Source organism: Mytilus trossulus, chromosome 12, assembly GCF_036588685.1.
Source record: "Mytilus trossulus isolate FHL-02 chromosome 12, PNRI_Mtr1.1.1.hap1, whole genome shotgun sequence".
Lineage (NCBI taxonomy): Eukaryota > Metazoa > Mollusca > Bivalvia > Mytilida > Mytilidae > Mytilus > Mytilus trossulus.
This window is the reverse complement of record NC_086384.1, coordinates 34,524,491-34,537,980: the sequence shown is the minus strand read 5'-3', so window position 1 is coordinate 34,537,980 and position 13,490 is coordinate 34,524,491. Positions and strand designations below refer to the sequence as shown.

Below are 13,490 nucleotides of genomic sequence, written 5' to 3'. Positions count from 1 at the left end.
AATACATGAAGAAAATCTTGAAGTAATCTTTCAATTAAACATTGTTTTACACATGCTTAAAACTTAAAAACTTGAAATGTGGTAGGTTTATCAAGAAGATAACTATCCAATGGAGACTTTCAACAATGGCAAAACACATACCATATTGTATAATGTAGTTCAAAGGATAAAACCAACCATGGCATTAGTGTAGACAACAAATTCAGAAAGTGAGTAGGTTAAAATCAATCCAGTTTAGTCTGATGTAAAATCATTCTGTAATTGCCAAAAGTGCATTTGATATAAAACATGTATAAGGCAATTTCCTATAAAAATTTAATTTCCAAAGGACATTACTCATGGTGAAATAGTGGATTTGAAATGAATTTCAATCTAACCCTAATACTTGCTAAGATAAACCTTCAATATAAATATGAATGATGTAGATTTGAAAAGGCTTTCCATGCAATTTTTCGTATAATTTATATTTCCAAGGGGAATAGCTCCTTCAATAATAATTATTTGGAACTGAATATGACTCCCCTATAAAATGAATTCTAAACACTAACTTTCCTAGGAGCTACATTCAGTTTAAGGGTAATCAAGTATAAAGGTATATTAAAACTGCTTCTGCATCTTCTAGTTGTTACAGATACACATGTTAGAAAATGGTTAAAAAAGATATGCATTTGTCACTTTACTAGGAGTATCCCATGTTGTCAAAGAACCCCAAGCATGAGAAGGAGAATTGACATAAAGTATTTTTTAAAGAACATAATATAACATGATTTATTGTACATAACTCTTTAAAACTAATTGAATATAACTAGAACACAAATCGAAGTGCAGTACAAATAATCTCCTCTGTTCTGTAGACATTCTTGCCTCTCATTCTTTCTTAATTGTGTGGCAGGCACTAAATCTTGTTTAACCTAAAACATAACAATGTGGTTCAGTTGAATAAATAACTATTCCAAAACAATACAAAATTTAAAAGCCCCAAACAGTTGTCATTTGTTTTCCATCTAAGGACAAATAGGAGTGTTTCATAATTGCAATGGCAGAATCCCAAGACAGTATCAAAATGTAAAACTTATAGAAATACAATTCATTTGTGAGACCAATCATTTAAATGAAAAGTTCAAATCATTTTTTTCTTGGGTAATTACTTTTCTTTGCTTTACAACTGTGATGATTAAAATATAAAGTGTGGTAATAGACAAACATAGAGTGGTGAGAGACAAACATAGTGTGGTGATAGACAAACGTAGTGTGGTGATAGACATAGATAGTGTGGTGATAGACAATATTTTGGTGATAGACAAACATAGTGTGGTGATAGACAAACATAGTGTGGTCATAGACAAATATAGTGTGGTGATAGACAATAGTGTGGTGATAAACAATAGTGTGGTGATAGACAAACATAATGTGGTGATAGATATACACAGTGTGTTGATTGATTATGTGTGGCGGTAGATATATTATATGTGGCCATAATTATGTTATGTGTGGCAGTAGATACATAATATGTGGTGGTATATACATTATGTGTGTGCCAGCAGATGTATACTGTAGACAATGCTACAAGTGCAATAACACTGAACAATATATTTATAAGGTTTACTCATTTTGAATGTTACAATCATTGACCCCCAGTTAGTATATCATATTTGCTGCTTTTATTGAAAAGATGCCTGACATGATATTTACATAAAATATTGCATGACATGTTGGAGCGGTTATACCTTAAAAAACATTTCTTTTAAATTATTTCATTTCAACCAGGATTGTTTAAGTGCTTATTAACTCTTTACATACATATGTATAATACTTTGCTAATTAACTCTTTACATACATATGTATAATACTTTGCTAATTAACTCTTTACATACATATGTATAATACTTTGCTAATTAACTCTTTACATACGTATGTATAATACTTTGCTAATTAACTCTTTACATACGTATGTATAATACTTTGCTAATTAACTCTTTACATATATATGTATATTACTTTAAATTTCAATGAAGATTACCTTTTCCTTTTTTTTCTATTTTCTACCTATCAAAAATCTTGTTTCACTTTTCTGAAGAAAAAAAAAATAATAACAATGATTGGTGTCACATTGAGTCATTTTATAGAAACATGGATTATTATCATACTCATATCCACTTTCAAGTTGGAAGTTGAGAGATAAACCCAGTGGTGTGAAAGACATAATGTATATATTGAGGTGAAAATATTAACAGTGAGCTGATAGATATTATGAGTGAGGTGATACATATAAAATGAGCAATTGATTTATAAAGTGAGGTAATTGGTATTTTCAGTAAGGTGATATGATATATTGTGTGGATATATACATACAGAATTTTGGGTAAATATAGAGAGAATGGGGATATATATAGAGAGTATGCGGTGATTGATATATGTATTGAGGTGATTGATAAATAAAGTAAGGTGATAGGTATTTATGTTGTGAAGATAAACATAGAGACTTCTGGGTTAGATATAGAGAGTATGGGGATAGATATAGAGAGTGTGTGGTCATTGAAAATTTTTGCGAGGTGAAAGTATGTAAAGTACGGTGAAAGGTGTTTATAAAGTGGTCATAAACATAGGGACTGTGGGGATAGATATGGAGAGTATGGGCATATTATACGTATATAGAGAGTGTGTTGTGATTGATATATTAAGTGAGGTGATTGATAAAACAGGAAACTGATAGGTGTTTATGATGTGGCCATAAACATAGAGACTAGTGGGATAGATATTGAGAGTACGGGGATAGATATAGAGAGTGTGTGGTGATTGATATATAAAGTGAGGTGATGGATATATAAAGTAAGTTGATATGTGTTTATAATGTGGTCATAAAAACAGACTGTGGGGATAGATATCGAAAGTATGAGGATAGATATAGAGAGTGTGTGGTGATTGTTATATAAAGTGAGGTGATGGATAAATAAAGTAAGGTGATAGGTGTTTATAATTGGGTCATAAACATAGAGACTGTGGGGATAGATATCGAAAGTATGGGGATAGATATAGAGAGTATGTGGTGATTGATATATAAAGTGAGGTGATGGATAAATAAAGTAAGATGATAGGTGTTTATAATTCGGTCTATAAACATAGAAACTGTGGGGATAGATATCGAAAGTATGGGAATATATATAGAGAGTGTGTTGATTGATATATATAAAGTGAGGTGATTGATGAATAAAGTGAGTCGATGGTTGTTTATTATGTGAAGATATACCGAGAGACTTTTGGGATAGATAAAGAGAGTGTGTGTGTGGTGATTGATATATAAAGTGAGGTGATTGATAAATAAAGTAAGGTGATAGTTGTTTATTGTGTGGAGATATATACAGAGAGACTTTTGAGGCAGATATTGAGAGTTGGGGATATATAACAAACAAATGGAAGTTTTTAAAGACCTTGACTGGCTATACAGCCCTTGCACGGTTGGTGGGGATATATATATAGAGTGTGGTGATTGATACATAAAGTGAGGTGATTGATAAATAAAGTAAGGTAATCTAAGGTGTTTATTATGAGGAGATATACGAGAGACTTTTGGGGTAGATATAGAGAGTATGGGGATATGGGGATATATATATAGAGAGTGTGGTGATTGATATATAAAGTGAGGTGATTGATAAATAAAGTAAAAGGGAAGCTTTTGTATTATCCCAAGATATACATAGAGATTATTATGATATATACATAATGACTGTTGCCATCAGTATGGAGAGTGTAGTGATAGATAATCATGGTATGGCGATAGCTATTGAGACTGTAGTGATATATAATCATAGTATGGGAATAGCTATTGAGACTGTAGTGATAGATAATCATAGTATGAGGGTAACTATTGAGATTGTTGGGATATATATGGAGAGTGTGGTGACGAATGCAGCGACTGTAGCAATGGAGGAATATATTAAACACCACACTGAATATATCTTTTTTGAGTATCATTTTATAAAAATACTTTACCATCACTATTGCTGAGTGCTGTTTGGTTGTAAATCATTTAACTATTCTTGTTATTTCACTTAAAATTAGATGTACCCATGTCCTTTCTTCCATTTTTACCAATGACCTCTAAATCCTTGCAAAATGTTGTTTGGTATTTCTGTAAGAAGAACACAAATATAAATAATCAATTTGATAGTTGCTACATGATAAGTATACAAGATTATACAAACATATCTCAGTGGACATTGCATATCTGCATATCTCCTTCCACTGTAAATTATACAATGACCAGTACATTTCTCTGACTTAGAAGATACAATCAGTTATAGTATACAGTCTGGTGAAAAATAGATAAATAATGATGAGAGATATAATCATTGTGTTACTATAAATATGATATCATGGTGATAAAAAGATATAGATAGGTGATAAGTGTGGACTTAGTTATATTGGGGTTATGTGTATATACAATGAGGTAAAGGATCCACAGAATAGTATAAAGGTGTATACAGTGTGATGATATATAATATCATATCCCCATACTCTCTATATCTACATTTGAAAATGCCTGTACCAAGTCAGGAATATGACAGTTCTTGTCCATTCGTTTTTGATGCGTTTTGTTTTTTGATTTTGCCATGTGATTATGGACTTTCCAAATTGATTTTCCTCTGAGTTCAGTATTTTTGTGATTTTACTTTTTATATAAACAAAAGGATGATACGTGTGGTGACATATATAGCAATGGTGTTGTGATTGATTTAAGCAGTGCATTTAGTTAAAAGATACATATGTGGAGGGGATACATATATAAAATATGGTGAAAAATTATCAACAGTGAGGTCAAGAAAATATTTTCAGGGATGTCATATATATATATAAAATGAGGAAATAGATATATAAATTAAGGTGAAAGATATATAAAGTGAGATGATAGATATACAAATTGTGGTGACAGATACACAGTGTGGTGCTTTATGTATAAAGTGAGGTGATAGAGATATAAAATGTAGTGGTAGATGTACAGTGTGGTGATAGATATATTAAATAAGGTGATATAAACTGAGGTGGTATATTAATAAAATGAGGTCTTACTTATATAGACTGAGATGATAGATATACAAAGTGTGGTGACATATATACAGGGTGGTGATAGATATACAAAGTGTTGTGACATATGATCAGTTAGGTGATAGATGTATAAGGTGTTATGATAGATATATAAAGTGTGATGATAGATATATAAAGTGCGATGATAGATAAATAAAGTGTGGTGATAGATACATAAAGTGTTGTGACATATGATGAGTTAGGTGATAGATGTATATAGTGTGGTGATAGATATATACAGTGTGTTGATAGATATATAAAGTAAGGTGATTAATGATAGAGTGATACTAGATTATTCCACTGTTCCAGATTAGGGGAGGGTTGGGATCCCGCTCACATGTTTAACACCGCCACATTACATATGTATGTGCCTGTCCCAAGTCAGGAGACTGTAATTCAGTGGTTGTGGTTTGTCTATGTGTTACATATTTGTTTTTCGTTCATTTTTTTTTTTACATTAATAAGACCGTTAGTTTTCTCGTTTGAATTGTCTTATAGGGGACTTTTATAGCTGACTATGGGGTATGGGGTTTGCTCATTGTTGAAGGTTGTATGGTGACCTATAGTTGTTAATGTTTGTGTCATTTTGGTGGGTAGTTGTCAGTTGTCTCATTGGCAATCATACCACATCTTCTTTTTTTATATATACAGTGTGATTATTGATAGTACAGAGTGGTGATAGATATATAGAGTGTGATGATTCATGATACAGAGTGGTGATTGATATATACAATGTGGTGAAAACTGATACAGAGTGATAATAGATATATACAATGTTGTGATTGATGATACAGAGTGGTGAAGGATGATACACAGTGGTGATACATATAAACAATATGGTGACTGATGATACAGAGTGGTAAAAGATATATACACTATGACGATTGATGATACACAGTGGTGATAGATACATTCAGAGAGGTGATAGCTATATACAGTATGGTAATTGGTGATACAGAGTTGGGAAAGATGTCTAGTGTGGTGATAGAGATAAACAATATGGTGACTGATGATACAGAGTGGTGAGTGATATATACACTATGAGGATTGATGATACAGAGTGGTGATAGAGATAAACAATATGGTGACTGATGATACAGAGTGGTAATAGATACATACAGAGAGGTGATAGCTATATACAGTGTGGTAATTGGTGATACAGAGTTGGGATAGATGTCTAGTGTGGTGATAGAGATAAACAATATGGTGACTGATGATACAGAGTGGTGAGTGATATATACACTATGAGGATTGATGATACAGAGTAGTGATAGATATATACAGTAAGGTGATTAATTATACAGAGTGGTGATAGATATGTGGAGTGTTGTCATAAATATCCAATCCTCAATTAAGTGTTCTACAAATACAGTCCTACATATATCGCTAGGCTGTATTTATATGCTATACAGATATCAGTCATGTGGTGTGCTTTTATATGTTCTGTTTGTTTTTCAAATATCTCTTTATTGCAATAAGAATCCCACCAATTTCTTGAAAAGATACACACACAAACACCAGTCTTTTCTACGATGACAATAATAGTTTTCAAAATTGAAATGTGTATGATTGTGCAACATAATTAACCATACTGAAAAACAAATAGTTACAATGATAGGTGCCGAACTGAATCTTTTTTAGTTTTCAGCAAACATACACAGATTGCTGTAAATATACATTAATCATTAGTATGCTTATATACATTTTCAAATTGGTATAAACATGGTTTTAATAGATACACATAGAGTTGTGGTAGCCTTATACAGTAAGAGGATGAACCAAACATATTAAGTATGGGGATAGACAAAAATAAATTGAATTGAGGTGATATGTTTATAGAAGGTGGTGATAGATAAATGAAGTTAAGATATCATATTAGATGATAAATATATAGACTGTGGTGATGGCTATATCATATGAGATGATGGATATAAAAATTGAGGTGATAAATAAAAAAAAGTGTGGTGATAGATAAAGAAAGTGAGGTAATATATAAAGAATGTGAGGTGATAAATAAAGAAAGTAGGGTTATAGATATGTAAAGTGTAGTAACGGATGTATAAAGAGAGGTGATTGATATATTAGATGTGGTGATAGATAATAGAAAGTGTGGTGATAGATACATAAATTGAGGTCATAAGATATATGAAGTGTAGTTACAAATGTATAAAAAGTGGTATATTGGGTATGGTTATAGATATATGAGGTGATGTAAATTTAATGTGTAGTGACAAATTATAAAAAAAGGTGACAGATTTATAAAGTGTGGTGACGGATATATATAAAGTTAGGTGAAAGTTAGGTGATTGATATATGAAGGGTGGTGATATATATATATATATGTGTGGGGACAGATTTATAAAGTGTGGTGACAGATATATAGAGTGAGGCGATAGATGTATTTAGTTTGATGATAGATACATAAAGCATAGTGATAGATATATAAAATGAGTTGATAGATATATATTTAGTAACCTGATGGATATATTAAGTGTGGTGATGGATATGTTAAGAGTAGTTACAGATATATAAAGTATGGTGACAGATATAAAATGTGTAGTGACAGATGAACGATGTAGTAAAAATGAAGAATGGAGTGATAGATGTATAAAGTTTAATGAGAGATAAATATAAAGTGAGGTGATTGATATATAAAGTGAGGTGATAGATATATAAAGTGTAATGACAGATATATAAAGTATAGTGACAGATATATTAAGTCTGATGACAGATATATAAAGTATGGTGACAGATATATAGTGAGGTGATAGATATATATAAAATGTGGGGATAGATATATAGTCTGGTGACAGAAATATAAAGAGTAGTGATAGATATATATAGTGAGGTGATGGATGTATAAAGTGTGGTGATGGATATGTTAAGTGTAATGACAGATATATAAAGTATGGTGACAGATATATAGAGTGAGGTGACAGATATATAAAGTGTGGAGACAGATATATAAAGTATGGTGACAGATATATAAAGTGATGTCAGATATATAAAGTATGGTGACAGATATATAAAGTATGGTGACAGATATATAAAGTATGGTGACAGATATATAAAGTATGGTGACAGATATATAGAGTGAGGTGACAGATATATAAAGTGTGGTGACATAAATATAAAGTATGGTGACAGATATATATAGTGAGGTGATTGATATATAAAGTGATCAGGTGATAGATATATATAGTGAGGTGATTGATATATAAAGTGTGATAATGGATATTTTAAGTGAATTGACAGAAATATTAAGTCTGGTGACAGATATATAAAGTATGGTGACAGATATATATAGTGAGTTGATGATATAAAGTCATAAAGTGTTATGACAGATTTATAAAGTATAGTGACAGATATATAAAATATGGTGACAGATATATAGTGAGATGATGGATATATATAGTATAGTGACGGATAAATAAAGTATGGTGATAGATATATAAAGTATGGTGACAGATATATAAAGTGTGGTGATGGATATATATAGTGAGGTTATTGATATTTAAAGTGTGGTGATGGATATGTTATGTGTATTGACAGAAAGATAAAGTATGGTAACAGATATATAAAGTATTGTGACAGATATATAAAGTGTAATGACAGATATATAAAGTTTAGTGACAGATATATAAAGTATGGCGACAGATATATAAAGTGAGGTGACAGATATATATAGTGTGGTGACAGATATATAAAGTATGGTGACAGATATATAAAGTGTAATGACAGATATATATAAAGTTTAGTGACAGATATATAAAGTATGGCGACAGATATATAAAGTGAGGTGACAGAAATATATAGTGAGGTGACAGATATATAAAGTGTGGTGACATATATATAAATTATGGTGACAGATATATATAGTGAGGTGATTGATATATAAATTGATCAGGTGATAGATATATATAGTGAGGTGATTGATATATAAAGTGTGGTGACAGATATATAAAGGCTTGTGACAGACATATAAAGAGTGGTGATGGATATATATATATATATAGTGAGGTGATTGTAGATATATAAAGTGTGGTGATGGATATATTAAGTATAATGACAGAAATATATAGTCTGGTGACCGATATATAAAGTATGGTGACATATATATAGTGAGGTGATAAAAATATAAGGTGTGGGGATAGATATTTAAAGTGTAGTGATAGATATATAAAGTGTAATGACAGATATATAAAGTATAGTGACAGATATATAAAGTCTGGTGACAGATATATAAAGTGTGGTGACAGAGTCTGGTGATTGATATATAAAGTTTAATGACAGATATATAAAGTATAGTGACAGATAAATAAAGTATGGTGATAGATATATAAAGTATGGTGACAGACATATAAAGTGTGGTGATAGATATATAAAGTATGGTGACAGATATATAAAGTGTGGTGATGGATATATATAGTGAGGTTATTGATATTTAAAGTGTGGTGATGGATATGTTATGTGTATTGACAGAAAGATAAAGTATGGTAACAGATATATAAAGTGAGGTGACAGAAATGTATAGAGAGGTGACAGATATATAAAGTGTGGTGACATATATATAAATTATGGTGACAGATATATATAGTGAGGTGATTGATATATAAATTGATCAGGTGATAGATATATATAGTGAGGTGATTGATATATAAAGTGTGGTGATGGATACGTTGTGGTGATGGATATATATATATAGTGAGGTGATTGTAGATATATAAAGTGTGGTGATGGATATGTTAAGTATAATGACAGAAATATAAAGTCTGGTGACAGATATATAAAGTATGGTGACATATATATAGTGTGTTGATAAAAATATAAGGTGTGGGGATAGATATATAAAGTGAAGTGATAGATATATAAAGTGTAATGACAGATATATAAAGTATAGTGACAGATATATAAAGTCTGGTGACAGATATATAAAGTGTGGTGACAGAGTCTGGTGATTGATATATAAAGTGTAATGACAGATATATAAAGTATAGTGACAGATATTTAAAGTATGGTGACAGATATATAAAGTATTGTGACAAATATATAGTGGGGTGATGGATATATAAAGTGTGGGGATAGATATAGTCTGGTGACAGATATATAAAGAGTAGTGATAGATATATAAAGTATGGTGACAAATATATAAAGTATGGTGACAGATATATTTAGTTAGATGACAGATATATAAAGTATGGTGACAGATATATATAGTGAGGTGACATATATATAAAGCATGGTGACAGATATATAAAGTATGGTGACAGATATATTTAGTAAGTTGACAGATATATAAAGTGTGGTGACATAAATATAAAGTATGGTGACAGATATATATATAGTGAGGTGATTGATATATAAAGTGATCAGGTGATAGATATATATAGTGAGGTGATTGATATATAAAGTGTGGTGATGAATATGTTAAGTGTATTGACAGAAATATTAAGTCTGGTGACAGATATATAAAGTATGGTGACAGAATATATATACAGCCTTTTACAGAGTGGTGATCAATACAGAATGTTGATAAATATATACAGTGATTTAGATATAAACGTATGTTGATAGATTTAAGGAGTGGTGATAAATATATAGCATGGTCATAGATATATATATATTGTTGTACAAAGTGGTGATTAATACAGAATGGTGATAAATATAGAACATGGTGATAGAGATATAAAGTGTTGTACAAAGTGGTGATTAATACAGAATGGTGATGATTATATAGTGTGTTGATAGATTAATAGAGTGGTGATAAATATACAGAGTGGTGTTAGATATATTCAGTGTGGAGATTTTAATACATTGGTGATATAGAGTGACGTGATAAATAAAGTGAGGTGATAGATATTTTTATTGGTGATACATATAAAAACAGTAGGATGATAGATATATACACTGGTGATAGATGTTTGCAATGGTGATATATATATACAATGGTAATATATGTTTACATTGGTGATAAAAAATAAATAATTTTTTTATCATGAAGATTTTTTCAACTGGCTTTATGGCATTCCCGACCTGAGGATTATTTTCATTTAATCTAGGTGTGGTTAGATTTATCTTAGTTGTTCATTGGTCAATATTTGATTATGACGTCAAATTTTCAGGCTTTTATCTATAATTCCCCTTGTGACGACATGAAGACAGAGAAACAGATTTCACCACCTAATCTCTTGCAATACCATATTTATCCACTATTGACAGTGTCAAAATTCATTGATTTTGATATCACCTAAAGGAATGTGTACTTTTTTATAGTCATGCACCCAAAACTACTGTTATAAACATCATTTGCCAATTTTTTTTTACGGTTATTTGTGATTTCCAGATTTCCCAGGGATTACAAGTATCACCCTCATACATGACCAGGGGTAGGAGGGGTCCTGATCCCTTAAACATGAAATCCCAAATTTAAATAAATTTAAATTCTGACATCCAGAAATTCAAAAATAGAATTCCCGTATCCTGAGCCTAAAAACACCAGATCCTAGAGTCCTGATAAAGGTCCTCTCCCCCCATGTACATGCATGATCCATATCCATCTTTTTAAAACTTCCTGGACGCTGCAAGAAATCATTTGGTCACCTCCTATAACACTGACATGATAATTACACATGAAAAGTATTTATTGTCGGACTCTTTTGAACCAGATCACATTTTGTAGTTGGAAAAGGAAAAAGGGGTGGGGGGTGAAGCCTCCTTTCCTAGTTTAAAATGTGATTTTGCATTTTAAGTTGATCATGTATGTTTTCATTGTTACAATGTATTATTTTGCAAACCTTTCACATGTTTTTGTTATGTGTGCTCTTAGGACTAGAAAGAGAGCCACTTCAGCAACTGGGCACGACGTGTATTTTCTTTCGCAGATAAATGTAAATAAAAGCGTACAAATCTATCTCCACATAGGAGATTTTTTTCAAAAAGTGAAAGTAGAAATTTCCGGATCAGCACAGTTCCGGCCGCGCATGCGCACAAATGCGAGGTTACAGTCCGGGTTAGAGACTCAGTAACCTTGTATATTATATACCTCTCGCGATGCATGAATTATGCATATTCTATTTATAGGCTATTTTTAAACGATTCGGAAAATACTAATGCTAAAAATAGAATTTTCTTAACATTTAAAACTATCTTAAAAAAACCGATGCAAAATCATTAAGTTTCATGGAGAGTGGTAAAGGGTTATTTTTGTGGAACGTGATCGCGTTTTTTTATTTCACGTTCAACGTGTTTTTACTTTTTTATTTTACGTTCAGTCGTGCAAAACAGCTATGTGTTCAACATGTTCTATTATAATGAAATTATTATACGTGCTTCGTGATTCAAATATAAAAAAGAAGATGTGGTATGATTGCCAATGAGACAACTATCCACAAAAGACCAAAATGACACAAAAATTAACAACTATAGGTCACCGCACGGCCTTCAACAATGAGCAAAGCCAATATACCGCATAGTCAGCTATAAAAGGACCCAATTAGACAATGTAAAACAATTCAATCGAGAAAACTAACGGCCTTTTTATGTAAAAAAATAAACGAAAAACAAATATGTAACACATAAACCTACGACAACCACTGAATTCTAGCTAGGCTCCTGACTTGGGGCAGGCACATACATAAATAGTGTGGCGGGGTTAAACATGTTAAACATGTTAAACATGTTAGCGGTATCCCAACCCTCACCCTCACCCGTGGCGGATCCAGGAATTTTCATAAGTGACACTGACTGACCTAAGAGGGGGCCCGCTCCAGTCATGCTTCAGTGATTCCCTATATAAGCAACCAAATGTTTTCCCAAAAAGGGGGGCGGGCCCCCTTAGGGCACCCCTCTTAATCCGCCTCTGCTCACCTGGGACAGTGGTATAACAGTACAACATAAGAACGAACTATAAAAATCAGTTGAAAATTTCAAAGGCTTAAAAGCTTATTTTGCGTGCTCAGTATTTAAAAAAAAAATTAAAAAAAAAACACTAGACAAGGATCGTCAACATGGTCAAGAACGAAATTGATTTAATTTTGTTTCCGTGATATGAAATGATAAGGCGGTAAGGCCAATGCTGGTGTTCCTTTATTTGCATTTTAAAAGTTAAGAATATCTTCATATATTTTTTTAAAGCTGCAAATTATTTATATCATAAATGTGTACACACCAAATTGGGAATATTAAGTAAAACAGAGAGTTCATATATACAAGAGGACAGTGACTCAGTCACAAAAGGTTCACCTTAAAGTCTTTATTTTTCGTGTAACGTTCATGACAGAAATTATTTCACGTTCAACGTGAAATGGTGTCTTTAATAAGAAAATGTTCCGCATTACAGTAGCATATATATCATTGTGCCCTCATTAAGCAAATACATATTCCTTTTTAAGACATATATGATATAAATA

At 31.5% G+C, this 13,490-nt stretch overlaps 1 long non-coding RNA gene across 1 annotated transcript; it reads right to left on the bottom strand.

Moving 5' to 3' along the window:
- Positions 1-773: 773 nt before the first annotated feature.
- LOC134693222 (uncharacterized) lies at positions 774-11,994 on the bottom strand. The gene is made up of 3 exons (XR_010102368.1): positions 11,877-11,994; positions 3,991-4,129; positions 774-911 (listed from the first exon to the last, which is right to left on the bottom strand). It is a non-coding gene; the product is annotated as an uncharacterized LOC134693222 (long non-coding RNA).
- Between the last annotated feature and the right edge of the window lie 1,496 nt (positions 11,995-13,490).